Source organism: Numenius arquata, chromosome 1 (assembly GCF_964106895.1).
Source record: "Numenius arquata chromosome 1, bNumArq3.hap1.1, whole genome shotgun sequence".
NCBI lineage: Eukaryota > Metazoa > Chordata > Aves > Charadriiformes > Scolopacidae > Numenius > Numenius arquata.
Genome location: NC_133576.1, coordinates 61482669 through 61508155, shown reverse-complemented (window position 1 = coordinate 61508155; position 25487 = coordinate 61482669). Strand labels below are relative to the sequence as shown.

At 38.1% G+C, this 25487-nt stretch overlaps 1 protein-coding gene across 2 annotated transcripts in view; it reads left to right on the top strand.

The window, feature by feature from the left end:
• TBL1X (transducin beta like 1 X-linked) overlaps nucleotides 1-25487 on the top strand; it is a 201419-nt gene that overhangs the window by 99531 nt on the left and 76401 nt on the right. For both annotated transcript variants that reach the window (XM_074147899.1, XM_074147980.1), the window contains one exon: nucleotides 13800-13907. The gene's annotated coding sequence lies outside the window, so the exon portion shown is untranslated. The remainder of the gene's footprint in view (nucleotides 1-13799; nucleotides 13908-25487) is intronic.

The following is a 25487-nucleotide window of genomic DNA, read 5'->3' as shown; positions in this document are numbered from 1 at the left end:
TGTAATGAAAATGGTAGCAAAGCAATTGGTAATTCTTTATGAAAAATTGCGTAGAAGCGGCAGTATGCACAAGCAGCATGCTTACTGGAGTTACAGTTTAAAAAAACCATCACCTATGAGCATAATATTTAGGGCTCCGAAACAGGTTAACATAATAAGTGGCAATAAACATATTTAAAGAAATAAAGGATAAATGTAAAATAAATGTTGTGGCATCTTAGTCGAAATTAGATTTCGCGGAGTATAGTGAGGTAGAATTGTGGAGTCTGAGAGATTGGTTCCATTTGCTGTTAATGTTCAGCTCTCGTGCGCTGGATTTTCTGCCCTGAAAGAAAAATATGAGTTCTCTAGAATAATCCAGCTTTTCATTTTATTTTTCAGCCTTGTCTAAGCAGATGAATCTGATAATTCCCTAAATGGGAAATTTGCCAGCTGAGAGAAACCTAGAGGGCAACAAATGGGCAGTGATGACAGAATGTCTTGAATGCTGAGAATGTTGTTTTGATTCCAGACTGTTTAAAAATATATTTGTCTAGTGGAAGGTAAAATGTTACACAGATAACACAGGAGATTTCCTAGGCGTTACACACACACACACACACGCAAACACAGTATTTGTATTTTTTTTTCTGTAGGCTTAACCCAGATAAATTAAATTGCAAAAGCTCTCGATAAAATAAATAAATAAATAAGAGCAGGACACAAAGCAGTGAAATCAAAGCAACTCTGCCTTAAGGCTGCAGAGATTTCCTTATCTTATCCTGCTGTTTCAAGGTATTGCAAAACATACGGCTCACCTTTAGGGGCAGTCCCCAAACAGTGGGAGATGTTGCATCCCGTCTGTGCTGCAGCAACTGGAGGTGCAATAACAAGGTGAACTGAGGACGCCAAGACGCCTGTTTTTAAACTCCTTGCTGGTTTACTGAGATGGTGGTTGGAGGAGGTGAGGGCATTTAGTTTGGGTGGGTTTTTTTAGCTGCCATCTCGATGTACCTTAAACGTCTGAACACGGATACTGCTGGAGAGGTAATTTTTTTGAGGAAACTTGGCAGCCTGAATCAGGAATAAGAATTTTAGATACTGGGAAAAGAAAAGAAAGGAACAAAACCTAAGAACGCGGGCAGTTCTCTGTCTCCCACATTTTATTCTGACAGCAGCTAAATTGGCTGAATAGGCTCCTGTCCCCCGCTGTTCACAACTGTTCGGTATTGCTCCCACGAGATGTAGTTGATCCTGTAGTCAGTCCCTAACCTGATTTGTTCACTATAATCTAGGTTAGTTTAAACACTTTTTAACACCAATTCTCCAAACTCTTTTAATCAGAATCAAATTGACATAAGCAGTTATTCCACAGATACTGAGGGGCAGCCATGTTCAGCAGGAATGTAAGGGAAGAGTCATTACGAGAAGCAAGGGAATAAGGCTACACCATTGAAGCTTCACTCAGAACAAGAGCATGAGTGCAGCCTGAAATTGCACACTACAGTGGGTAGAATGGGGAATATAGATAGACCTACTGCTACCATGATGAAATTGAACTTTTTAATACCTGTCCTCCAAAATTTCTAAGCAGAGCTTGTAAGCCTCTTAGCCTATGCCTCAGAATTTTCCTAAGTAATTCCAAAGGCTGGGGCAAAAAATGGCTGTAACACCTTGCATCTCACTAAAATACTTGGATGCAAAGTAAATAAAGTCTGTAAACTGAGATTCAAAAGACTCATATGATCCTTTTTTTCTTGCTGCTGTCATTGCTATAATTCTTCTTTGACTTCAGTGAATTCTATTAGGTCCTTCATTTAGCATAACATAATACAAGAAAACCACTCATTATAATGAAAACTGAATATTCGTAGAACCCAGCTTTAGGCATCAGCATCCATATACAAATATTTAAATTGGAGTCAAAGTTAAGTGGCATGAACATCCCTGACATGTTCCGTCATGAAATAAAAAGGTTCTATTTCACTTAATACAGCACAATAGAAGCAGATATCTTTCTGTGCAAATATTTGCTCTCTCTTTTCATATTTTTCTCAATTTGTAGAAGGAGAGTTTAGTTTCCGAGATGAAAAGACTGACGTGGTTTCCAGAACTGCAGGCCACTTCCCTTTTGTTTTGAAGTCAATGGTAATTGCACTTCTGAGACCCTGGGAAAATCACCTTTTAATGCTGACTAAAAGTAACATCACATACTGGCTGCATAAAATTCAGTGCTATAAAATGTACATGAATGTGCAGTGTTATGTTAGGACATACACGTATATATTTGAATGTAAGCAGTCTGCATTGTAATTCGGATTATTGCTCTGATCTGTATGACTTTCCGATGTTCTTAATTTCTTACTTTAGTATTTGAAAAAACAGACCTACTAACAGAGCTAGCAGAATTTATTAAATGAAATGAATGCACAGGTAAGCACTTAACACTGTAAGACACTTCATGGTGCTGGAAGTAATAGAAGTAAAAGCATTTTCCCCTTTCCGCTCGTAAGCTCTCTGGTCCTTGCAAGGATTCAAGAAATTACGTTTGGAGCAACAGAATCAGGACCTTTGGGCTTTCAAGCCAATGAGGCTTCAGGAAAAAGGAAAACAACTTAACTTTGCAGTTTTTCCACATTTCAAAAGTCCTCCCCTCTCCTCAACAAGATTAACTAATTAGTTGGATTTTCAACCTTTGGTGTGGCTTTGCATTTGGTTTGTTGGGTTCTTTTAAGTTAAGTTTTGATGGTTGATTAAGATTTTTCGTAATGGCTTTGTAACATACTTTGTGAACTTTACTATGTCTAAACATACTGTGAGATAGAGACTATAAACATTGTATTGGGTAAAACATTTAGATAACCATTTACTAACACTAAGAACTTGACTGCTCTTCCTGTGTGTCCCTTCAATAAAGTACAGACTAGAGAGTCATTAAAAATCTGTGAGCTTTATTAGGTAAAATACCTCTTAAAAGTAGATAGAAAAATGAAATAAAACAAACAAAAGATGGCTAGATCATACTGTTTGTGGTACCAGAATGTCATTAAAGCATAGAACATACATATATTGAGAGACAATACTTTACTGAAATATGTTAAATGCCTTTATCCTAATCTCATTATACAAACAAACTTTTCTCATATCTACCAGTCAAAATTTTCATATGTGCTAGTCAAAAGAGGTGAATTTGGTCTCAGTGTAGAGGTATAGATACCCATTTACTCCTGTAAGGCATATGATGATGAGACAGCTAGTATCAACAATCAGATTAATCAAATTAACCAATCAACTGGACCAAAATTTATTATGGTTATTTCCCGTAACATGTAGATGATAATTTTTTTTTTTTTCTTGAATGTCACTTCTACTGCTGGCTCTTACAACATGTTATTTAAAAGTTCAAATATGGTGAAATACCTAGGTTACTGGCCAGCTCAAATACTTGGGTTCCTCAGACCAAGAAGGTGCCAGACCAGTGCTCTTTACCAGAGTCTGTGTGACATTTGTTGGAGGGTGTTTTGTCTGCATGTTTTGAAATACTCAGGTTCTTCGCAGCCCTGTTTACAGCAGATAAATTCATCTTCCTGCTCTTTTTTCATTTAGTGTATTTCTCTAGCCAATATTCTCAGCTGCATTTTTCATATACAGACAGTATAACCTATTACTGCATATCATGCATTTTAATTGGGGGAAGATTACAATTCACATAGTTAAACTGTAATTTAATTTAATATAAATAGTTTTTACTCCTGTAGCTCTGCAAGTGATTTAGGTAAAAGGAAAAGGTAATCTGGAGTATAACAAAAACATTCTATGTCTTTAGTCATCAGTCTTTAGCTTTGTTATAGTTGCTTAACCAGCATAAATTTTGTATGATGACAAAGAATATCTCATGTTTGATACCTTTAAGACCTTGGATCTCTCTGGATTCGATATGCAAGTTTGTGCCTTTACGTTTCTTATTAAGCTCCTATGTAAATAACACAACAGACATACGTAATTTTAATAAGGAAAGATTATTATTGTAGGACCATAAGAGAATTCAGGTTGGAAGGGACTTCAGGAGGTTTCCAGTCCGAGACCTGACTCAAAGCAGGGCCAGCTCTGGGGTTAGACCCGGCTGTCCTTGGTTTGGTCCAGTCAGGAGTCCAAAGATGGAGACTGCGCAGAAGGCATCTTGTGAGAAAATTCAGTATCTTTCTAATGCTGTAGATAGTGGTTACTGAATATAAAAATCTAATTTTCAAGTAGGTATTGCAAATAAGTGTTCTGTTTGCGGATCAATGTAATAGGTCACTTCTGCCATGCTTTTTAGAACAGCCTTTTATTTGCACTCACAAGGCCGTCCCCATTTTTGCAGTATCTTAACTGCTTAGCGTGCCGTGTCCTTCCAAGTGTGTGCTATCTTCCATACGAAGTATGATCGTTAGTGGAGTATGACTGCAGCTGTTTATTCTTAGATGATCCCTGTCTTCTCCTCAGACTCTTTTTTTCTGCTCCTATTAAAAAACCCCAAGAATTTAGTGCAACTATTTAACTATAAAGCTGCTGTATACTTGCCCCCGGCTTAAATTAAAGGGAAGAATCTGTTTATGTAATAATTTTGGAAGTGCTTTAAAGAGATATTTTTTACCTCAAGAATTAAAGAATTGTCTGAAATGAGAAATAATACCCAGAAAATTCAGCTTCACTGACAACATAGCAAGCTTTTTCATAAGCATACAAATGAACATAATGTTACGTTCCCTGCCTGGCAAAGATGGTTTATAGTTAGGAAATTCATTACCATGATCTGTTTGTTTTAAAGATGGCTAAAAGCAGGAGAATATTTGTCAACGTTTTTTACTTCAGAATGTTCTTTTGATTAGATCTGTTGTTTGTTCTGCTCAATACCACTGCCTTTCAAAGGGGTCTGTGGAAACAGGAGTGTGAAATTCTGCATTTCATGTGAAAGTATGACTGACAAGTGTTGAGGTTCGTATAGTTTAGGGCAGCCTTTGCTTGGGGTACTGTCTGCTCTTTTGTAGAAGTAGAAAATACACTAAACAGAGGAGACTAAGCTGGGAAGGAAGAGGCTGGCTTTGAATGACAGGGAATTTGGCTGGCTGATATGTAAGTGTCAGTGTCTCTGGGATGAATTTTCCAGTTTCAGGCCGGAGGGAAGGAGTGGGTGGAGAGTGCATGTGAAACTGAGATTTCTGCTCCTGAATTCACATGAAGAAATCTCAAACAGCTCAGTATTTAATAACCTGCTAGGTACTTTACCAGGCAGTGTAAACACCTGTGATTGCGTTTTCAAAAATCAAGTCTGTTAATGTCCAAGTAGCTGCTGTTCCTTGGCCCTGTTCTGAGATGGATGATTGATCTTGATCCAGGGAAGTTCTGGCTGCACCTCATCTTGCTGCTGCTTGATTCACAAGCTAAATCAGTTTCTGATCACTGAATATATTTTAATTATCTCTTTGATTGTTCAATATTTAAGTATAGCTTTTGTAGTCACTCTTCGGAATTGAATTCATACTGAGTGGCTGTCCTTCCAGGTAAAAGAATGAGGCCATGGGTTAACCTTAACTTGCAGTACTATTTTTAAGAGACTTCATCAATGTTGACTGTCAGCTTTAGAATAAGCATTTTGGTTAGGCTCACGTAGTAGTACAAGGAGTCATTTTTTGTTTTACTGTTTTGCAGCATCAAGATTTTCTTTGTTCATGATGAGAACATCTAGGGGAAATAAGCAGGTGAAACAATGCTACCACTCTAGCTGGGTCCTGCTGATTGTAAGCCAGAATATGGATTATTGACCTCAGTATAATGCATCTAGAAGAAGGGCACCTTTTAAAACCCTTCTTTTTCTAGGTCTTCTTACTGGCCATTACCAGATTTGTCCGTCTTTATTTCCTGTCTCACAACTTGTTAGAAAAGAAGCATAAGTGTATAACATCCTAATTTCTTTCATAAATTAAAAGAATTTGATGAGAATTTAGCATTTTTACAATTATTTCACTTCAGCGGTGTCACACATTTGGGAAGACCTTGCCTGCAGTCCCCAGAATTTCAGCCCCTGCAGAGGTCTGCTTAATGGAACCCATCTGGAAATAAAAGCCACCGGGATACAATGATAAAATAGTTTTCTTCACAACATTGTTCAGTATTGGGAAGAGATGAATGTGTTATATGTCTGGTTCGTTCCCCACTCTAAATAATGCAGGTTTTTTCTTTGCGAAAGTGTACCAGGTAAGGAATGAACCAAAACATTGGCTTGAGAAGTAGTATTAGTAGAATGGGTCCATAGTACCAGTGATTCGGTCATCTGTCAGCCTGATAAATGGATTAGTGTAAGAGGTGTTCCAGTGGGGAAATGCAGCCCATAGGGCTTCCAGCTAATTATATTTAAGTTGTTTAGTACTGCTGGGAAGCAGCATCCAGGCAATTACTGAAAGCTTTGATGCAGTGTGCACTATTAGAGTGTGTGTTCAGAAACTCATTACCCTTTCGTGCTTGTGTTGGATGGATTCTAGGAAGCTGACATGAAACAGAGAGCAGGAATCAATAACTAAAAAGGCATTTTAGTTAGCTTCTGATCCATTTCCTGATTCAGCAGCTTTTAGCCTAGAGTGTTTCATACAGTTGCTGTAATGTAAGGGGAAAATGCGACTTAAGTATATTAATTACCCTATATATATGCATCCGGTTAGTGATGTGTAGTTTAAGTTCCACCCAAGATGAAGTTACTAAAGGTCCTTTGGGGACAAGCCGCTCCCCAAATCCCCTGTGGCACGGCCAGAGTGCCTGCCATCTCTGTTCCTAGTCAGTTGATTGTAGTCATTTCTCCTACAGCCTGACCTTGCAACCATTATTTGTGCCTCCTCAACATCAAGATTATATTACCACAGTGCCCATCATATACCACCTTCAAAAATTTCTTGGAAACTACAGCTAATCCAAAACAAAGCTGATGATACTGGCTACACATATTAAACCTTGTTTAAGAAAATTGTACTAGCTCTGTCTTTGCCGCAGGCTGCAATTCACATTACTGATGCACCTTGAGAGAACTGTACACACTTTGCATCATCCAGATGTGGGAAACAACAAATCCTTCCAGGAACTGCTCTGCAGTTGGGTGCCTCCAAGATGTGCATGCTGAAAGCAATGCGGTATTTTCACAACTAGGGGCCAAAAATTTGAAAGTTCATTTCTTCGGTTAGGATGACAGATCTACTCCAGGCAAAAGTTACAGGAATTAAACTGTGTGGTTTTCTTTTTAATCTTGCACTTACTTTTAAATCAGTTAATGGTGATTGTTAGGGCAATGCAGAGGAGACCACATTTCTTCTTTTCTATTTCTTCTTCTGTGCTTTTGCCTAAGGTAGAGCTAAATAGCCAAATGAGAATTACAGTTCAATGCTTTTGAAGGGGATAATTCTTTCCCACCTACCTGCAGTATCGCAGTTTTATTCATTAAGTGCTTTTCTTTATGTTTCCATCACAACAGTCATAGACATGCTGTGCTTTTTGTTTCATGTTTTATAAAGTTCAGCAGAAATCTCTTGAGTTACTGTCAAGAGAGAAGTAGTATTTTTAATCTGGACTTGTTAATTAGAAAAATAACATTTGGTTTGCCTGAGGGTTGGTAAAATAAATGTTGTGCTATTTGATACACCTACATTTTTCTGATAAAAAAAAATTATCAGAATTGCTGTGTTGTAGGCCACTGCACCCATGAATCCATGTACAGTAAAAAATCCTCTTACAGTACTAAGCATTTTCAGTATTGGTACCTGCCTTCGTTCCCAACAGCTAAGCTTTCTATAAATCCATTAGTATTGCTGAAAGTACTGACCTATCAAATAATGGTGGATAGCTCATGTATCTCCCATCTCTGAAACTGTTATGCATGGTAGAAAGAATATCTACTACCGTGAAATACACAGCTGAAGCAGAAAAAAGCTAAAGCTGTTGAAGCGTCTGTGCAGGCAAAGTATTGACTGTTGTAAGTGATTTGGAGAGTTGATGCTGTAACTGTGGCTTCCAGTCTGGCTCTAAGACTGGGTGTATCGAGTTAGTGTTCAGGATGCTAAGAATTAATTTATATCTGGGAGAGCCTGCATAAACGGGGTGGTAGAATATAGCCAAATTAAGGAGACCGTGCTTCCGAAATTCTTAATTTCATGATGTCCACTGCCTTTGAGAGTTAGTTAAGATGAGATGTGAAAAGAGTTTCTACTTGCAGTTTTATGGTCCCTTGAGACATTTGCTTCAAAGCGGCAGCCCAGGCTCTGTGAGCTGCACCTGAAGGACTGCTGTATTCTGGGGACAGGCTCTCAAGTCTAAGAATTTTAAGTTTTTCTGGGAAGACAAGGGTTATTTCTCAGGGTTTTTTTGTTGCTTTGGCTCAGATTTTACCATGGGAAAACTTTTTGCACTAGTACTATAATGAATATTTATTTCAAAGTTGACTTTCTGATTTCTGACTGACTCATGACTTTGTTTCCTTCATCAAATCTGAACATTCATCTATGGTGGATTTAAAATAAAAAAACCCTCTCCTATCTTCCTTTAGATGAGGCAGCTATGGGGGGAAGACAGATACGTAAGTGTCTAGAGAGGAATTTTTTTTGTATAGCAAGCCAGTAAAGAATATTTATTTACACCATAAGACCGAAGGACAAATACGCTCATATGGACGCATTGTGTGGGTTTTTCTGAGCAGAGATTGCAGTTCCAGTGCCTAGGTGCTCTGTGGAAACAAGACAGAGAAACCCAGCACATTGTGTTGTGTTGAAAATGGTGGTCCTGGTTTTGGCTCCACGTGACTGCAATGTTCTCCATGATCCTGTACAGACTAATTGCTGGTCATGCCCCAGGGGTAGCCACAGCTGTGGTTATACCGCTGTGATTATTTTTATGTGTGGTGTTAATCCATAGAGGAACTAAAAACCCAGCACATCAGCAGAAGTTTCACAAATGTTGGAATGTTCGCTTCACTGATTCATACCCTTTTTAGGAATTGCTTTACAAAATACATCTTAGGTTATTTTTTGCAGAAGGGTGCCATAATTATTGATGTCCTATTGGAATCTTCCATATAGTCCTGGTTTACTATGAGTATAATCCCCCAGGGGCTGTTTGAAAATATTAAAGCTGTTTATCATTTTGAAAGAAAGCAAAATATTCATGTTGTGCTTTTTTTTCCCAGAGATACAGTGAAATCTCTCAAAATTGCTTTTGTAGTTCAGTGTCTGTTGAAGATGGCCTGTTTATCATCTAAACTCTCCCGTGCCTTTAAAAGCCAGAAAGGAGGGGGATAATTAGCCACCCAATTAATGTTTATTTATTATGGAACAGCGTTATGAGAAATGTGATGAAACACAATAGTAATATCAGTGGTTTGATTTCTCCTCATCTATGTTGTTTAGTGAAAAGAAATAAAATAATTGGAAACATATTTAAGTATTTAAATCTATTTGGAGGAATTTAGTAGGATTTACAAAAACATCTTCCTAAATGATGTGACTAATTACTCTGAGTTTAAATCAAGAGTAAATCTACTACACTATTTAGGTGCTCTTACCCCTAGCCACCTGCACAGCTGGTAATTTCAAGTGCCTCCTATAAATCTGGCCCCCAATTTCAGTTTCTCAAAGTTGTGCAGGTCCCTGCAAAAGGAAATCTACATATGAAGCAGTGGATAAATGCAGGATTTCATCTATGGCCTACTAAGGGCATCAGATTCAGGCCTCCTTTACTTTATTGACTCCTCAATGTAAATGGTGCTGTGCGGCTTGGCACTGACACCGGACTACTTGTACTCTGCTCTGTCCCGGCAGGCAACTGCTCTCTGACTGTCACTGTGGGGACAGGGGTGAAAGGCAATGTTAGGATTCTTCAGTTAAATTTGCACTTTTGATATAAGCAGGGGTTTTTGTATCGACTGCCTGCGTGTGAGTTGGTGTCGGGGTTTCCCACGGTTTTGCTCCACAGAGGTTGCATCCGATGGAGCCGCTGAGAGATAAGGAGGTCGATGGATATATTTGCGTTGTTTGACTGGCTTTTGTGTTTTCAAAAGCAGGGCAACATGCAAAGTCAAACCATATGTACCAGATTTGCAATCATTGAAAATAAATGAAATTTTTTACTATTATTTTTGGTTGATATTTAAACATGGTTAGATTTCTTGGGAGCTTAACGCTCCAAGGCACAGCCACAGCACTAACTCCAGCTAAACTGACACTTGTGGTGTCTTTCCTTATCGTTGCTTAAGGGACAAAATTTTTCAGGTTGCTAACCACAAGAGCAGTTCAGTGTAACGTTTAGGCCATTTCTTGCTCTTGTTCCCTTTTCTTCTCTCGTTCCCCCTTTTGTGTGCCCAGAGTAAGGCTGTGGCTGCAAGGGAGAGCTGGAAGCGTGGTGCTGTGGGGCCATGGCAGCACCTGGGTTTTAGCTGAAGTGGGGAACTGCTTGTCTGACCTACTGAAATACCCCAGCTGGAAGCTTTTTTCCGCCCAGAAAGCTTGCTGCCCACAGGGATGAGACTGGCAAGTCATTAGTAACACAAAGCACTGTTATTCATTGCTCTGTGCCTGTGGAGTGGAGGCACGGATTCAGAGAGCAGCGTTCATATTGCCTGCCTTTGGTCATCTTACTGATGGCCTGAATGACCCTTGTGAAGAGAACTCCTGCTACCCGCTCTCCTATGACCGAGTCCTTTCAGCTCATTAAAGAAAGAATAGGCTTCCTAAATTGGAAGGTATAATATTATTCGGAGCAGAATTTAGTCCACCTGTCTCTGGAAAGATGGTTGTAATTCTCTGTCCCCACATATGGCCTGAACACACACCCACTCTCTCACTATATGTGTGTGTATATGCGCATATGTGTCACGAAGTATGTTTGCTTAGCATGCCCAGTGCTCATCACCGTCCAATGCTTTAGTTACAAAGCTAGACAATTATTTAGAATCATAATATACTTAATTTATGACCAGGATGGGAGGACTACATCACCTGATCTCCCTTTCTCTGTATTGCAGACTTTGCCTATCTGTATGAAACCCAGTAACTTGTATATGACTATGTGCATGACTGCGTTACTACTTGCATTTTCACCAAAAACTCATCTTCTGGAAAAGTCCCACTAAACCTTGATATCAACAAATGGAGAATCTCTGTATTCTCCTTTTGATCGCTGCACTAATGGTTAGTCACAGGTGATGAAAAGCATGTGCTTTATTTCTCATTTGAATTTGGTGTCAGCTTCCAGATGCCAATGTGTTTTATGTATACCCTTCTCAGCTGGATTGACAAACCAGTTGGTACCCAGTATTTTCTCCCCATGAAGATACTTAGGTGCTGTAATCAGGTCATCTATCTTTTTTAAAAATAAACTATACAAGTTGAACTCTTCAAATATTTCATATTAATGTATTTTCTACATTGCTCTAATCACTTCTGCAGCTGTGTTCTGTCATCTCTGGTGGGGTTTTTTCAATTTCTTTATAAATTGTGGAGACCTTAATCCTATTCTAAGTAGTGATAGGTTGTAATGTTAAAATTACCAATGAACATTTAAAAATGAAGGTTTAAAAAACATTTTCTGTCTTTGCATACTGTTTATTTCAAAGCTTATATTAGCAGTTTTTTCTGTATGAAGTTAGATTTTAAGAAAGTCTTTTATTGTTGAGTAAAGCCTTATGAGTTGGGGCATCTGCTGGCATGACAAATTATTACAACCATCCACATGTATGCTCTCACCCAATTCTAAGGGAAATCTATATAACTTTTAAATGTCACTGACACTTATGGGTAATAGAATAATAATAATAAAGAAATCATATCTTTTAATCTCTAATTTGTCTCTTTCTCCTTGCTGCATTCTTGAAAATCATTTATATACTTGGCTCTAGACTTCACACACAGAACTTTTTCAGTAGAGAGGCAGTATGAACGTTTTTACCAAAAAGTCATCTGGCAAGGTCACCAAAGCTGGTGTTATTATAGGATTCAGTTAGCTCTTCCAGTCTGTGTTGCCAGTGCTGCCTGTACTGATGCCTTCTGCCTGCACTGTAGCAATGTGGGAAGATGAATGGCCTTTAAGTGATCCCATCACTGATAAAAGTGATCCAGTACATAAGATTTGTGAACAAATAAAAATATGGCCCAACCAATTTATGAGTATAATTAAGACAGAAGGAATTAATGCAATTTCTTCGATAACAATTCTTCCATCTACAGTGCTACAATATGAGTATCTGGTATTCTGCAGTGCCCTTTAAACTCCATGAATCTTGCAGAAGCTTTCAGCACAGATGAGCCAGTTATTTTCCTGGTATTCGTCATCAGAGCAGCCTCAGTTTGTGTTAGTTACTGTTGCATAGCATAATGTCAGAGTACTGAACAGTGGTAAGTTTAATATAATAATGCTCTTAACAATTTTCCTATAAGACATGGAGAAGTTGTAACAAAAAAGTCCTCTAATTGTTACTTGGATTTTCAGATTTTATATTTACACAGAGTTATGCTTCTTGAGTATATCATATTTTGCATAAACATAACATGGCCCACAGAAAAATGAGATGGGAGACAATTTGAAAATAAGATGGAGAGATGAAAACAGTCATCTCTGAATGTCATCTGAGAATTAGACAGGTACTTATATAGGTAGCCAGGTAGATGTACATTCATAACCATTCAGTGGACAAACTCAGAAAAACTACAGACTTCTAGCTGATGTATTGTTGATACTTTGCAAGGCTTAAATAGTAATTTCTTGACCCTTTTATAGTCGTTCACCTCTGATTAGAATAGCTATAACTCCTTCTCAGGTGAGTAGTTGCACTTCCTTAGATGGTGTACTTGTCTCACGGCGTTGTAAATGAGAACATGTTGTAGTACTGCAGACTGAAAATTAGAACTGGATTTATGAAAGCTTCTCCTGATGATGTGTTTAAATATGTTATTTATTAAATTGATTATATCATAAAATGATCCTTAATGTATAGTTTTAAAAGCTATAAGACATTTGTGTGGAAGAGTATAATTAATTTTAGAAGTCTCCAATGAATATCTAATTTCACTTAAGAGCATTTAATTATTAGATTACATAGACAAAAATGGAGCATAAGACTTAAGGCTTGAAACGCAGGAGTAGGAAACTAGTCAAGATACATGGCAGTCAAATGTCAGAGGTAAGTATGAAATAAAGCTTTACTCATCATGCTTGATAGCAGGCACGGAAAAGCATGCAAATAGGTTTACTATTGCAGAAGAATGCCACATTTGAATCATGTTTGATTTTCATGAGTGCTTTCCTGAAGACTTTCCTCCAAAAACATACAGGAAGGTAGTTTCTTTGGCCTGCTTGCTTCTTTTTGCACAGAAGTGGTGCTCGATCAATTCCCACCGGAAGCTTTCTCGGGGAGCGTTTTTGTGTCCCCCTGCTGTTCTGGGGCAGCACGTGGGTATTTCAGTCCCATGCTCAGCAGCGGTTCTGGATGAATTGCTTGCTGATGTTATACTTGACCAAAGAGGCTGAAAATTGTTGAGGCAAGCTCAGGGTGTATTAGGATTTTTCCAGGTTCCTGAAAAAGTGCACGGCTTTGCAAAATACTTGAATGCTGTGAGTTGTTGGGGCTTGCCCTTGCCTCTCTCATTCTTGCTGTGATGGGTGCTGGGTTTTGTCCACCTTGCAGTTCTGCCAAAGCTCCTAACTTGGGAGCTCATACCTTGGTGAACGCCAAAAGCAAAAGGAGTCAAATGCTTGTGTGTTGATGAAGTGATGGAAACCAGCTTGACGGGTCCCTCTGTCTCTTATTGCAGCCCTCTCAGCTGTCAGATGCAGTGATCTCCATGGTAACTCAAACCCCCAGACTCTCGACAGCAGCCTGCGAGGAGCAGCATTCAGCAGCTCAAGGGTCTCAAGACCAGGTAAGCCAAAATTAACCACCCAACAAGAGCCTACCTCGGGTATGTGGTTTTCTATCCAACTGCCTTTCAGGTTTCTCCCTGGTGAAGCCACGCATGCAGTTAGTTCCTAGGCATATACATGATGATGTTCTTCTACTCATGCTGTCATTGAAGGCTATGACAGTCCAGCTCTCTCAGAGACCTTTGAAAAAAAGTCTGCATTTATTCAAAGGGGTTTTTTTAAGCTACAGATTGAAGAGCCACAATGTAACAAAGCAAAACAGTACTGTATGACTCTTTAAGTGGCTTTGGTGTGAAGTAATTGCTACGTAAGGAAATAACCCTAAAAAACATCAGTGGCAAGATCTGTCTTACCACTGTACCTACGCCACTGTCGGTACTGCCCAGTCACTAACATTAGACCTGAGCTCTTACCCTCCTGGAAAGGACCAGAAGACAGTTCCTGTCATCATGTAACATTCATTGGTACTCTGCAGCCTTTTCAAATCAATGCTGTGCTCTTTTCATACAAGGGCCTTCTAATTCCCTCCTGTGCTAATAACAGCATGTGGGGCGTTCTGATTAACATCTCAAGGAGGTACAGAATTCTTCCCCCTTTTTAGTGAATTATGGAGAAAACATCAAGAACAACCAAGATCTTTGCCATTTTGGGAAAACGATACAGGGGCGATACAGCTGTAGTCATTACTCCAGTATCACCAACGCTGTGAATGAAAGTAGTATCTCGGGTCCTATGCACTTGTGTGTGGGGAGGGAGTCATTAGTCCTTTTTGTTATAACGTTTCACTGGCATTTGTATTGAGTTGTTTCTGTTCTATGAAGATTGGTTTGTTGTGGGGTTTTTTTTTTTAAGTCCTTGGTCTCCACGCTCTGCTCTCTGGATGTTACATGTTTTTTCCTGCTACATAAGTCGACTTGGCTGTAATACACTGTTGCCATCTTACAAAGCAATCCATATTACTCTGTATAACCACTCTTCTACCTTTATTAAACAACCTACCCATTTTTGTGCCATGACTGCTGTCAACAATACTTACTTCTGTATCATTGATGATACACTTAGATAGTGTTGAGCTAGTATTGGATGATTTTATTGGGGTAATGTAGAGCACTGTTCTTCAATTATTATTTCCTGTTAAAAACTACTATTTTATATCTCCATCTTAATCACATTTGATGATACTGATAATAATTCCTTACTCGGAATGTTGTGTGGCTGTAAGCTAAATGTCGCTCAAAAGTCTGTGTGTTTCATCTATGGAGTAACTTATATTGACCACAGTTCATAACTTTATCGGATGATTAAATCAAAGGTTTGTGTTTTACTGACAAAGTTTCTATAAAATGGTGTTGACTAGCATCAGTTCTATTCGTATCATTTCCCAGTGAATTTATCCTTTATCAATTTGCTGGTTATTTTGCCTGAGATTAATAGTGGCTTAGAGCTCTATAATTATGGAGATCATACCGCTTACCATCTTCAAATATTAGCAGAAAATGCTAGCAGTCTTACTGAATTTCTTTGGTGTTCCAGAATGTATTGAAAATTAGCATCATTGAAATGATACTCTTGCAAACACTTTCAGGACTCTAAGGCACAAATTATCTGGGTGTGCTAATTTAAAGTTGTCTTTTAACATTCATTTTGGTTACTAATGGCCTCCTTATCTGAAAAATTGCTTTTTTTCTACTTACAGAGAAGAAAATATCTGTTGGTTTGGTTTTTTTTTTTTTGCATAGTGTTTTCGTATTCTTTTAAAGCATGAATCAGAAGTTGCAGGCCCTCTGTTTTCTTTAGCCCAAAGTTTCCTATTTAAATTAATTTCTAGCTGAGGATTGGGGTTTTTTATGTGTAATGTATATTTCAATCTAATTACATCCTTAACCCAGAATTAGAGTGTGATTGTTTTTTTTTGTCACAGGTTGCCTTTTTTGGACTATTTAATAGTGGCCTTTGGTCCCTGGTGACAGTAGTGTAGAAAGAGTCCTTCAGCACGTTCATCTGTGGTTTCTCCCAAGTGTATAATTTTCTCCTGGTTTACTGGGCCAATGAACTTCCATTCCTGTGATTAACTAAACTTTACGTATAGAATACGCAGGTCCAAAGTATAGTTATCCTTTTGGTATGAGAAAAAGAAAAATTTAAGAGTGCCTGATGTGTTACTAGTGTCTGCATGGTATTTCTATCTTACATCTTTCAGATGGAGGTCCTTCATAGTACTTTTCATGTTTTACAACTTAAAGAACAGATCACCTCGTTCTCTGATATGATTTGGTGGTTTGCTTTATCTCATATTACCAACGGTATATCCTCCTGGGATCTGCTAGCATGTTACCTCTATGTGTTCAAGATCCTGTGCTCCTGGCTTATCAATAATGCTGAGAGATAAAAGTGCCAATAATGTTCTATCATCTTCTATTTCTTTTTCCTTTACTCTGTTTAATAACAGGTTTCCAGAAAAGTTAGAAATTATGATTTTAATGTTTTAATTGTGGAGACCTCCCAACCAGTTTAAAGCAATAGCAACTATACAAATTACTTCCTTCTAAACAAGAGTTTATGGCCACTCTTAACTGCTTCCGTGGTCTCTGACTCTTGCCTCCACTCAGGTGTCCATATGGAGAGTTGAGTTTGTACTGCGTTTGTTTCTGTAACACCTCCTAGTTAGAAGCTTTTTGCCAGCCCTAGGTCACCCTTATTCAAAGAGAGTAATAACATGTGAGTGAGATGAAGCTTATTCCCTAAATATGACTCCTTCTTGCCGTGGATGCAAGTTGTTGTTCTAAAGGCCAGAACCTCTCAACTTTTCATCAGATACGTAGCCAGTAATTGATCATCAGTCTTTTCACTTTCTGTCGCTCTGAAGATCAGGTAGATCTCCAGGATCTCTTTGATATTCTTCCTTCTGAAATGTGCAGCTGGTCTTATGCTAGCCAGAGATTTTGTAAGGAGGAGTGACAGTACATGCTTTAGCACTTTTCCATCACGTAGTAACACTGGGCCTTTCTGCAGGAGAATGTCTGTCACCATTCTATAGCTAGGACAGAGCCAATACAGGTAGAAAATGTCATGTTTCGAAGAAAGAAGCTATAGGAAAATTTCATGTAACTTGCTGACATCAAATGTTGTAGAAACTCCTTGTTGGATTTTGGAGTTACTGGAGCAGTGGTGCAAATCTGCTTGGATGGTTCTGTAACTGTTGCTTATCTGAACCAGTGGAAATGTTAATTTTGTCCCATGCATTCTTACTGTTATCTTTGTTTATTATTGATATGATGGAGGTGACAATGACAGGAGGCTGACTGTATCAAGATCATGTGTGGTATGTTATATATATGCATAGAGAATTGTAATATCTTGGCTAGAAAACCTTAGACTGTAAAGAGCAAGATGAAACAGAGAGATGAGGCAAAATTAGATGTGAGAACATGAAGAACTGGGGGAGTTTAGTTAGAAACAGTAGGAGTATGCACATGATACCTAGGAAGAACCAGATCACCCTTTACTAGATTGATGTTTATTGTATAATGATGAATTAGCAACTCTGAATTTAAGAATTAGAAGGATAGGATCTAAGTGGAAGATATTTCAAACGTATCAGCTGATACGCCAAACAGGTTTCTGTTGTTCAAGGAGCTTGGGTGTAGTTTGCAAATGTCACAAATGAAATGTGATGGTGCAAGTTGCGTCTATTTTTGGTAGAAGTGCACAGGCACAGATTAACATAAGAAAATATTGAATATTCTTTTTGAAAAATATTTCCAGAACAGTATTTTTCAAAAACATTTCAGAAGCATTCATTTAGTATGATTGAGAAGACTGTTTCGTTATATATAGGTTAGCATTAAGATGGTTGATTTCAATGAAATGTGTGTCATCTTTTTACATAAGAAGAAGATTGCATTTTGTACAAGGAAAGTAAAAGAAACCATCATCAAAGAGTTGGCTTGCAGGTGCGTGAGTTGTAAAAGTATTAGAATATACCTGTGCATACTGGGTCCTTTACAACTTTTATAATTTTTTTTTTACAATTAGTGATTTTTAATGGTTTGGTTTAATTTATTTAGAAATTTATCAATGGTATTGCACAGGCAGGGAGAGAAGCTTTGTGGTAACAACAGATGCTGTTGGCACTAGATCCCACCAAATCATTTTGTTAGTCAGATAGATAGATAGATGAACTAGAAAAATCAAACTACTTTTAAACAATATCCTTTATAATATAATTCTTGGTTTCATTTAATAAACTCTGTATTGATTTTGATTTCTGAAATTGTTTTTCAAGTATTGTCAACAAATAATATGGCACCCGTGAGCCTAAACATCAACTATTCCCTTGGACTACTCAGCAATCATTATTCATAGTGTGTGGTTATTCTTAAAAGTCACATGGCATTGTGTCTATTCACTGAAAAATAGTGAACTGTTGTCATAATATTTTTAAAAATAGGCATATTTTAAAATAACATAAAAATAAACATTCTTTAAATTTGCAGCTGTTTCAAGGCTAAAGCAGAGTTTTAGTCATATAATCCCTTATACTTCTCTTGCAACTTGGTGAATCATAATTAACTGAACTCCGGCTTTATTCATGAAATATTACTTGATCAGTATTTTTTGACCTTTGAGCCAAGTCAGAAGAAAATATATCTAGCTAGAGCATGAACTTGTTTCTTAGGTAACAATTTTTATGCCTTTGCATTGTGCTGGAGAGATGAGGAAACTACTATTCCGGTCACGGCCAACTTCTGAGATACTTGCTTTGAGTCTTCCTTTTACGTGGTACCTTTTTAAACTGCTGCTAGTGGAATAAGATTACTGCTCTTTTGTTTTTCTTTTTAAAAAATCTTTTTTCTTTAACACAGCTAAGGTTCCAAGGACCTTAGTGATAGTGAAGAGAGGCTTGAGGATGCTAGCATTCCAAAATAATATGGTAAAACACATTATCCTTTGATTTTTAAACTAAGCTGGTGATTATTTAAGGCATAATTCGGACCTTTTAGGACTGGGCCATGACAATCCTGTATTCTCTGTCCTTTGATTTGTAGAGCACATTAGGATACCACATTCACTGTGCCAGTCTCTTGAAAGTGATAGTAATAGATATGCGGAGTGGAGAAAGACAGTTTTTGTTGTAATCGTTAATAAGTGTATATTTAGCTTACTTGGAGTGCCAGATTAAGTGAAAAGTGCATACCTCCATGAGCGTGCCACCCTGCCAGGGGGTGGGTGAGAGTAGAGCTGTGCATTGCCCAAAACTGCTCCTGTGACTCCGCTCAGCAGAGACTTCACATGGGCAAATGGTACTTCTTCATCCGCCTGAAGTCTGCTTAACCTGCCTGGGCAGAACTGCAGAAATTTTCCCTGGTCAGTGAGTTCAGCCTAGGCTATGGCAGTCTTGGAAAACTCAGGTATGTCCTTGTACATGTACCGCACAAACACTCTGTGTGTAGCACATTCCAGAGACATCGTGTTTTCCGTGAACTACCTGTAACGAGGGACTATGTATATGCAGTGAATCTGCTGCTTCCCAAATAGAATTAGGACAGTTTTCTTCCGAAGAAGAATAGAATTCTCTGCTTTTTAAAGGTTGGTTCACTTGAAGCTTTTCTTTTAAACTGAATTATTTTATCACGTTATGCTATAGAAATGGAATTACTACAGGCAATCTAGTTAAACGTACTCCTAAATATCTGAATGTCTCATGCAGTCATCCCACACAGAAACCGAACATGTAATATAATTGTTCTTTCAATAAGTTGTTTATAAATTAAGCTTTGGAGATGTATAGAATCTGTATCACTATTTACGTATTTGTATGAGCTGTTCCTTCCCGAACTGTTCTGATTTAATGGAACACGAATACAATTTATGGATAATCATACTATTATGTAGACAGTACATGATAAAGATTTGTGCCCAATATACAGATTAACATCAGTTAATTTCAGAAGAATTTCCATTTTAGGACAGCCTGTGAGCATTTTCACATGATATGTTACTGTCTAATCTTCACTCTGAATGCTTGCTGTAAATGAAAATAAATAAATATATTATGTTTTCCTCAAAAGTTTACTTATCTATAGTAGTGAGAGTTAAGATGAAGTTCTTTGGTGTGAACTGGTGAGATTTCAGGTATAATTAATCAAAATGGAATTACAAGCATGTCATCACTGATACTACGTTTTCACTTATACACTGAGGTCACAGGTTCACACTTGGCTTTGTAATGGAATACCTTAGCCCAAGCTTTCCTTTCATAAATGTAATTACTCTGACTTAGTAAAGTTGTTGTAACGGTACAGTTGGAGAGGGAATGGTCACCGCAGAAAAAGCTGTGGTGATTTAACCTATTACAGAGCCCACACCTGAACCAAAAGAGCAGCTCACCTACACGTCCCAGACTGTTTCAGTGCAAAGTCTGTTTCCAGCCGGCTCTTGATGAAGTTTGTTAAAATGTACCGGGATGTTCTAGCTTTAAAGCAGGAAAGGAGAGACCAGTGTCTTGCTCTGGTTCAGCTGTGAGGGAGTAAACTCCAGTTAAGGAGCAGAGGCAAACAGCTGCAGTGCACCCGGTTTTACACTCGTGCAACCACTTGTGCAGTATATATCAAAATAGTCTTTGTATTGACTTGGGCAAAGCCCATTCTCTGAGTAATCCATATTGCGTTCAGACCTCCACATGTGAGGTGGGTTACCCGAGTTGTATAGCGCTGTATCTTCTCCTCATAAGTGATGCAGGCGACTGGGCTAGTGCGGCTGTTACCTGCTCAGAAAACACATGGGGAAGAGGAAAGACGCGCTTCCAAACAATGTATCCGTTGTAGTAAAACAAAGTGTTTTTGTAATTTTTGTTATAGCTGAGATGGTTAACATTTTTTTATTGGTTACTCTGTGAGCTACAATGTAAATTAGCAAGCATTCCAAATCTCTGGAACGTGAATTGTGTTTATCATCAACTTAAATCAGTTTAAATAAGCTTAGTTCAACTGATGCATGCACAAATGAATTTCCTTTTTACCTAGCTTGCTTCTAGTCCTAATAAACAGAATGATCAATCATAGGAGCTGCCTTCTATAGCATGATCGTATATCTCTGATCAAGGAAATGTAAAGTAATTTCTTTCTAGTCCCTACTTGGTTCCCCCCATAATCAAGGACTCTGGATATAATTATTCACCTTAATCATTTTTACATTCCTTGATAGAAAATAGGGGGAAAAAACGGGTTTTTTTAGTTTGTATGTTTAAAGAATGATTACATGCAATATTGTAAAACTAATTTTAAAAGTATAAGACATTTTTGATTCTCCACAACACATAAAAGATGCCAGTCTGACTCAGAGAATTCTTCATAAACAAATGATACCATGTTTTAAAGAGTTTGTACTGTGGTGATCTATACCCATCCCTATAAGTAATAGCTGGTCTGAGACCACTGGCACCTTTCTTACTGATTCCAGCAAGTCTGAGACTGGCTAGACATTTTCTCTCTTCGTGCCAAGCAAAACCTGAGGTTAGCTTCATGGAAGATACTAGAAAAAAAACCCAAACAATTAAAGCTTCCCTTTAGGTTACTGTTTGATAGGCTCTTTAACAAATTAGCTACATGAGGTACCTTATTCCCATACGGAACTGGAACTGGCCTGCAAATGAAATAATACTTTTACTTTTATGCTGAACTATTTATACTTGTCCTGGTTTCGGCTGTGATAGAGTTAATTTTCTTCCTAGCAGCTGGTAGAGTGCTGTGTTTTGGATTTAGGATGGGAATAAAGTTGATAACACACTGATGTTTCAGTTGTTGCTGAGCAGTGTTTACACTAAATCAGGGACTTTTCGGCTCCTCCTACTGCCCTGCCAGCGAGGAGGCTGGGGGTGCACAAGAAGCTGGGAGGGGACGCAGCCAGGACAGCTGACCCCAACGGGCCAAGGGCTATTCCATACTGTATGATGTCATGCTTGGTATATAAGCTGGAGGGAATTGGCCAGAGGGTGGTAGCTGCTGGTCAGTGACTGGCTGGGCTTTGGTGGTGAGCAATTGTTTTTCATTTGCATCACTGTCATTTCTTGGGTTTTATTTCTTCTTTTTTGGAGGAGGGGAGTATTTTCCTTTTCGTTACAATTTATTGTTTTTATTGTTGTTATTATTATTATTATTTTACTTTATTACAATTATTAGACTGTCCTTATCTCAGCCCACGATTTTTCTCACTTTTACGCTTTTGATTCTGTCCCCCATCCCACTGGAGGGAGGAGAGGACGAGTGAGCAGCTGTGTGGTGCTTAGCTGCTGGCTGGGGTTAAACCACGACAACACTATATATTAATTGTCTATGATCTTTTAATTATATACATATGTAGTATATTAAACATTTGCTAACATATGTCTAGATGGGCAATTATGGAAAATGTATAATATGTGAAAGATCAACTTGTGATTTGTTTACAGTAGTATTTTACAGCTGCTTAGGCAGCTGTGTACTTTTGCCTTTACCAACCTATTCTTCCTTTTGCAGTTGTAAAAGGCATTAAGGCAAACTTGTGTTCTAGCTGGTTTATCTAAAAACATGTTCAGAATATGTCCTACTAAGTGTAGTTGACAAGATTAGAAAAAAAGCGATCTGTCTTAAGAAATGTTCTTACCATACTAGTTAATGGCAATTCTGGACTGCTGATTCAGAAATACTCTTCCACATCAAGGTACAGCAAGGACTTGCTTCAAAATAATATGTAAATACATCCTGAGCAGTCAAATGCTGTTTCTGGTACTTAACTTAAGGATGATGATGCTGTTTCTGCCTCTTCTGCTCAACACTATGATAGCACAACAAAATTGGTTTGGGGAAATCTCAGTGTAATTGAAGTGTAGCTGCTGGCTTTTATACAGGAATTGAATCATGTGGCCCATGTAACTCAAACTAGACTTTAAACATGTTAATCATCTTGCCTTATTATTAGTAAGTTCAATTTAAAGACTTGCTTAATATTTGAATATCTTCTTATGTCTGTAGAGAAATGAAATGCAGAAAATATGCTTATTTGTCCCGTGAGCTTTCAAGTTAGGAACTTTGTTCCAAAAAATTCTGACATGAATAAGTTTTGACGTTGAGATGAGTCTTTTCCTCTATATTAAAAATCTAACATCATTATGCAAAAACAATAATCCTTTTACTGACACAAAAAAAGGGTGCAGTGCACCTTTTTGAATAAACATTGTAATTTGGCCTTAAACGAAACCATGTCTCCTTGTTACTTATGTGATTCCTTTCCATGAATACAGATATTAAATATCTTTTGGTAATTTGCTTCAAAATTTGACCTCAAATGTAAATTAATCCAGTATTTTAAAAATATATTACTTTAGGTTTTAGCACAATAACCTCATTTTACACTGCCAGCTTCATGATTTTTTGTACATTCTTTATTTTTTGAGCCAAAAGTTCAGCTGTGATAAAATATGACTAAGGCTAAACTTGGTATGTGATATGCCAGGAGATCTTTCCAACCATGTTTCCCGAAACATTACTTCAAACCTTTCTAGATTATACAATATCATTCCAATATTTTTTTTTCATCCCCTTCTTTTAAACAACTGTAGTTTCATGTCAAACTATTAATCATAGTGGGATGATTTCTGTTTTCAACAATTAGAGTAGTACAACAATTTAGTAGTAAACCGGGGAAGATGTTTTCCCTTTTTATCTATGCATTTGATTTCTCTCTAGATACTGATAGATCTCCACAAATTATCTGTTCAAGAATAAGCCCAAATATTTTGAATTCATCCTAATTAGATCATGTTATGGAAGTCCGTTAATATATACAATCTTTGCAAACAAAAATTCTCTGCATAAGTAGATGTCTAAAATTATGCAAAGTTCATTAAAAAAAAAGGTAACAAATACAATATTAGTTATAAATAAAATAACCTAAGGCCAGAGTAGCAAAAATCAAGACAGCAGTGCTATCCATGGTGACATGGATCTGAGGGCTGTGCTCCGAGGGATGGGGAAGGGGATCAGTAGGAGCGGTTGGGTCAGGGAGTTTGAATGGGAGGGGAAGAAAGAATGGTCTGACAAGCCCAATGAGAAGGCTGGAGCCTAGGGATCCTCTGCGTTTCTACATTCCATAGATGCTTGGTTAGCTACTGTGGCCAAAATCCAAAAATGAGGGAAAAAATTGGTATATCTCTGAGGCAGAGTAAGCCTGTTGTTATTGCCTATTACCAGTTTTGTGGTAGGTATAAATACAAATTTGCCAACTGTTTTCCTTTTTCCCCTCTGTAAACTAATCATCTTTCACAGAATCACAAAATCACAGAGTGGTAGAGGTTGGAAGCGACCTTTGGAGATCATCTAGTCCAACCCCCCTGCAAAAGCAGGTTCACCTAGAGCAGACAGGAATTCATCCATGTGGGTTTTGAATATCTCCAGAGACGGAGACTCCACCACCTCTCTGGGCAGCCTGTTCCAGTGCTCTGCCACCCTCAAAGTAAAGAAGTTTTTCCCCATGTTGAGACGGAATTTTCCTGTGTTCCAGTTTGCGCCCATTGCCCCTTGTCCTGGCGCTGGGGACCACTGAGAAGAATCTGGCCCCATCCTCTTGACACCCGCCCTTTAGGTATTTATAAGCGTTGATGAGATCCCCTCTCAGTCTTCTCTTCGTCAGGCTAAACAGACCCAGGTCTCTCAGCCTTTCCTCATAAGAGAGATGCTCCATCAATGTCAGTGTTTTGAGAATTTACAAAATCTCCTTGCATAGAATATCCATTTCTCTTATGGTGCTTATTTCAGTCATTCCCTAAAGCTTTCATGGTGCCTATCTCTCAGAGCTCTCTCTTCTTACTGTGGTCACTTGTCGTGTAATCAGTGTCTGTTCTCGCCTTGCATACAGTGCTGCGAGTAAAGAGTATCTTAACTTCGCTGGAGGTTTTATTGAAGTTGACCCTCTTGTCTTCTCTTGATTCTTAAGTCGGTTTTGGGTTAGGATTTCACAGGAGAGTGAATATTAAGGACTCATTGCTAGGTAATGCTCTGCATCATTATATTATGTTTTGCATCCTAAAATTTTGGCACAAATATATTGGAGACAAATGAGATTGCATTTGTATTGATTTAAACCGTTGTTGCTATGCAGTGGAAGAATTGCATGTCCGTTTGAAAGAGAGAGCAAAATAGGGGTGGCCTTGTTTTCACAGGGATGGAGGAAAAAAAATTTCTGGAGCTGCGGCATGTTCATTTCTACTGAGTTGATGTGTTGATGAAATATTTTAGGTATATGGGTTTTGCTGTGGCTTTGTCCCAGTTGCTCTAGTTGACCACTAAACTCAGCCCCAGGGGTTGTTTACATAATTTTAATTACACTTTTCACTAGATTTAGAAAGAGTTTACACAGCAGCTTTTATTCATCAAGTGGTTTCTTGGTGTTCTAGAAACTTGCATCGTTCTCTTTATTGTAGTTGTTTGTCTTGAGAAGATACCAGAAGCTTGAAATGGGAGATTTAGCTAAAAACTGTGCAAAGACAGCAGATCTCAGTCTCTCTCCTATGAAGGTGTTATAGCTTGGAAAGCAGATGCTGA